The sequence below is a fragment of the Henckelia pumila genome, chromosome 1 (assembly GCF_033568475.1).
Source record: "Henckelia pumila isolate YLH828 chromosome 1, ASM3356847v2, whole genome shotgun sequence".
Classification (NCBI taxonomy): Eukaryota; Viridiplantae; Streptophyta; class Magnoliopsida; order Lamiales; family Gesneriaceae; genus Henckelia; species Henckelia pumila.
In genome coordinates this window covers 88,314,495-88,319,805 of record NC_133120.1, presented here as the reverse complement: position 1 = coordinate 88,319,805, position 5,311 = coordinate 88,314,495, and positions in this window count along the sequence as shown.

Genomic DNA, 5,311 nt, shown 5'->3' with positions numbered 1-5,311 from the left:
TTGAAATCATGTCTCGCTCGCTCGGGCGAGCACCACCTCTCGCTCGAGCGAGCATGTTTCTGCCCGAAGAATTAATTCATACACAGACGTTGCGCGATTGCTTCCTCTTCAGCGCTATCGCGCTTGCTCTCTTCTCTTCATCACATCTCCACGCGCTATCGCGCTTCATTCCTCCTTGTTAGCTCTAGTTTCAGCTATTCCCATATTCTCTTGTGCGTTAGCACTCCCTCATGCGCCCTTCATCTTCAATCATGCGTGATAGCGCCTTCCTTTAGCGCAGAAGGGATCTGTCACCTTTGGAGACAACAACAAAGGAGTTATCGAAGGAATCGGCTCAATAGGTATTTCTAAATCCTGCTTGATTGATGATGTACTCCTAGTGAAAGGACTTAAGCATAATCTATTAAGCATAAGTCAATTGTGGGATAGAGGTTATGAAGTCAAGTTCACTCCCCAACACTGCACTATATCACTCACATCCGACAAATCCATAAATTTCAAAGGATATAGAAGTGAAAATGTATACAAGGTTTCTTTAAATAATTTATCTTTATCAAATATCAAAAGCCTTGTATCCTTGAATGTTGATGACAACATTCTTTGGCATAGACGACTAGGTCATGTTGGTCCTAATACCATAGAAAAACTTTTTAAACTTGACTTAGTTGTTGGTATGCCAAAACTCAATTTAAAATTAGATTCTGTTCGTGATGCGTGTCAACTTGGCAAACACACAAGGAAATCTTTTAAAAGCAAAATTTTGTATCAACTTCTATGACCCTTGAACTTCTTCACCTAGATCTATGTGGTCCCTCGAGGAACGCTAGCCTAGGAGGGAAGCTTTATGCATTTGTCATTGTGGATGATTTCTCACGTTACACATGGACATTGTTTTTAGCCCACAAAAATGATGTCTTTGATTAATTTAAAACTTTTGTCAAACGTGTTGAGAATGAGAAAAATCTTTCTATCAAACAGATCCGTAGTGACCACGGAACTAAATTTTAAAATGAGAGTTTTACAATTTTTTGTGAAGAGAAAGGCATCGGTCACAATTTTTCTTGTCCTAGGACTCCTCAACGAAATGGGGTCATTGAGAGGAAAAATAGGACACTTGTGGAGATTGCGAGGACCATGATATGTGAGCTTCTCTACCAAAATATTTTTGGGTTGAAGCAATGAACACTGCTTGTTACATTATCAATCGTGTTTCAATAAGGCAAATTCTCAAGAAAACTCCATATGAATTATGGAGAGGGAGAAAGCCTAACATTTCATACTTTCGGGCTTTTGGATCAAAATTCCATTCATAATAATGGTAAGGACAACCTTGGCAAATTTTATGCCAAATCCGACAAAGGTATTTTTCTTGGGTATTCTACTACGAGTAAGGCTTTTAGAGTATTTAATAAACGCACTTTACTTGTTGAAGAATCAATGCATGTTGTATTTGATGAATCTATGTCTATAGTTTCTCGTAATACTAACGATGATGTAGAATTACTTGAAGAAGAGATGGCCTCCTCAAGCTTAAATGAAATAGATGTTTCTGTTGAGAAAACACCACTTCCGAAGGATTGGACTCTTCACAAAGATCATCCTATAGATCTTATCATTGGAAGTACTTCGAAGGGAGTAACCACTCGCTCTTTACTTAATAATATCTGCAATAATCTTGCTTTTGTTTCGCATGTTGAACCTAAGAGCATTGATGATGCTTTATTAGATGATTCATGGATTATTGCTATGCAAGATGAATTAAATGAATTCAAGCGTAATGATGTTTGGAATCTTGTTCCTAGGCCGCATGATAGATCTATTATTGGTACTAAATGAGTCTTTAGGAATAAACTTGATGAGCATGGTACTATCACTAGAAATAAAGCTAGGCTTGTAGCAAAAGGATATAGTCAATAAAAAGGCATTGATTATGATGAAACTTATGCGCCTGAAGCTAGGCTTGTAGCGAAAGGATATAGTCAAGAAGAAGGCATTGATTATGATGAAACTTATGCGCCTGTTGCTAGACTAGAATTTATTCGCATGCTACTTGCTTTTGCTTGCTCTAGAAATTTTAAGTTATTTCAAATGGATGTCAAAAGTGCATTTCTTAATGGTGAATTGAAAGAGGAAGTTTACATTGAACAACCTGATGGCTTTGTTGATGCATTATTGCCTGATCATGTGTATAGACTAAACCAAGCATTGTATGGTTTGAAACAAGCTCCTCGAGCTTGGTATGAAAAATTATCAACTTTCCTTCTTTCAAATGGTTTTTTCGAGAGGAAATATTGACATTACTTTATTTAACAAAAATGTCAAAGATGATTTATTGATTGTGCAAATTTATGTTGATGACATAATTTTTGGTTCTACTAATAAAACTCTCTGTCAAGATTTCTCCAAGCTTATGCAGGAACACTTTGAGATGAGCATGATGGGGGAACTTAACTATTTCCTCGGATTGCAAATCAAACAGTGCAAGGATGGGTTCTTTGTGAACCAAAGCAAATACATCAAGGAGATTCTAAAGAAGTTTGGGATGGAGAACACAAAATCATCATCCACACCGATGAGCACAGCAATCAGACTCGACAAGGATGAAAATGGTAAATCTGTAGATCAATCTTCCTTTCGTAGTATGATTGGCTCCTTACTTTATGCTACTGCTAGTAGACCGAACATTATGTTTAGTGTTTGCTTGTGTGCACGATTTCAATCATGTCCAAAGGAATCACATTTGTTCGCCTTAAAACGCATTTTCAAATATCTTTCAAATACTCCAAATCTCGGCTTGTGGTATTCGAAAAATTCTTTCTTTGATTTAAAAGCTTACTGTGATGCCGACTTTGGTAGATATAAGGTGGACAGGAAAAGCACTAGTGGAATTTGTTTCTTTTTAGGAAACTGTTTAGTTTCTTGGTTTTTCAAAAAGTAAAATTGTGTTGCGTTGTCAACAACCGAAGTCGAATATATGGCTGCCGGTAGTTGTTGTGCGCAAATTCTTTGGATGAAGCATCAATTGCTCGACTATGGTGTATCTTTTTCAAAAATCCCTATTTTTTGTGACAACACTAGCGCCATATGTCTTACAAAGAATCCGATTCAACATTCGCGCACCAAAAATATTGACATTCGTCATCATTTTATTCGTGACCACATCGAACAAAATGAAGTTGAACTTCAATATGTTGACACGTCAAATCAAATTGCCGATATTTTTACAAAAAACTAGATGAAAATACTTTTATTCATTTGCGTGGTGAACTTGGCATGATTGAGTTGTAATCACTTGTAGACATAAGTTTAAATTTAATGTCATATTAAAGGGGAGCTTGATATTAAAATTCGAGCAAATTAATGTTGAATAATACAAATTAATTGTATTTATTCATAATTATAAGCTCACATTTTATGTGTATTATTTGGTATAAAATTTTCAAAAAAATATAATTCTAAGAAGAAAAATCCGAAAAATTCTTCACATTTCCGAACGTTGCTTCCGTCCCACATAACGTTGCTTCGGTTGGAGGACAAGAACGTTGCTTCCGGTCATCCATCGTTGCTTCCGTTGCCTCCTATTCCCGCCTCATTTTAAAATTTTAACCGCGAAAATTTACCGCCAATAGTACGAACGTTGCGTCCGATGGACCAACGTTGCTTCCGTTCGTTCCAAATCCCGCCTCAATTTTCAAAATTAACCGCGAACTCTTACCGCCAAAAAGACCTAACGTTGCATCCGTTGGTAGAACGTTCCTTCCGTTCGTACCTTTTACCCGCGAATTTTTCCCGCCAGGATGAACGTTGCTTCCGTTCGTGCAACGTTGCTTCCGTTCCATCCCTTGCCTATATATAGAGGCTGAAACTTTCAGATTTTTGCACACCAAAATCATTCTTCTTTCTTTCTTTTGCACGAAAATATCTCTCCAAAATGGCTTCTCGACGCCAAGTTGATCCCTCCAATCCGAGGCGACGCACTCGTGCTCGTACTCAACCTTTTGTCCACAATCTTAACCAACCTGCTATCTCACAACCTATTCCTGCCAACTATAGGGATAGGCAGATTTTTCCAGGCCGTATTCTTGATCGCTCTTACTTGGCGACCTCTCATCTTCGTTTATTGGATCTTATTGATTTCCAACAATGGGGTGCATTTTTCCAACCCTCTGATCCAGATTTCATTTATTCTTCCCTTATCCATGAGTTTTATGCCAATTTTGAACTCAAATTGTACAACGATGATATATATGCTGTTACAATTGTTCAAAATCGGTACATTCGTTTCTCTTCAGGTGATCTCGCTGCTTGGTTCTCTTTTCCTAGAAATGGACCCAGCGAGTTCTTTGCATTTAAATGGCCTGATGATAGTCCCGAGTTTAACCGCTTCGAGGCCCTTTCTGCTATTCTCGGTCGACCACCTCACGCTGGTGATGATCGACCATCTCTTAAGATGCTTTGTCCTGATTTTCAAATTATCCAAAAGCTGATCACTTCTTCCATCATTCCGCGCGCTGGAGACCACTCCAAGTGCAAATATCTGGACCTTTATGTCCTTTTTCACATTATTACTCAGCGACCTTTTAACCTTCCTAGGTTTATCATTCAGGTCATGCATCACACTGCCAAAAACTCAAAGAAAGTCATTCTTCCTTTTGCTCGGTTTATTAACCGAATTCTTACACACTTTGACATTATCTTTGGTTATTTGGAGAAGATGCCTATCACTGAGACTTATACTCTTGACCATGCCTCCATCACTAAAATGGAGTTGTCATGAAATCCTGTATTATCTCGATGGGTGCATGATCCAGCTCATATTTTCATCCGCTATAATCCTGTAACCCACTTTCACTTTCCTTTTTCTCTTATTCCTCCTTCCATTCAAGAGCAAGGATTTCCTGTTGGTTTCACTGACACGGATATTTATTCCTCTTCTACGATTCCTCCATCTTCTTCTACGTTTGATTACGACGATCTACCTTTTTCTCCTCCTTTGATGCCTCAGCCTCCACCTACTCCGGCTCCATCTTCCGATCGACTCCTTGAGTATCTTCAGCGGCTTGAGATCAACATGGATCGCAACTACTCCGCTATTCAGTCTATCCAAACATCGATCACGGACTTGACCTTAGAGATGCGAGGATCTTTTGAATCTGTCCATGACCGACTCAATTTGATGGAAGCAAAACTTCTTGAACAACCTTCGGATGATGACTCTTAGTTTTATATTTTGATGTATTTTGTAAATTCTCTATTAATGAAATATGCTTTTATTTATTGTGTTATTTATTTATCATATTTGTTGCCTTTT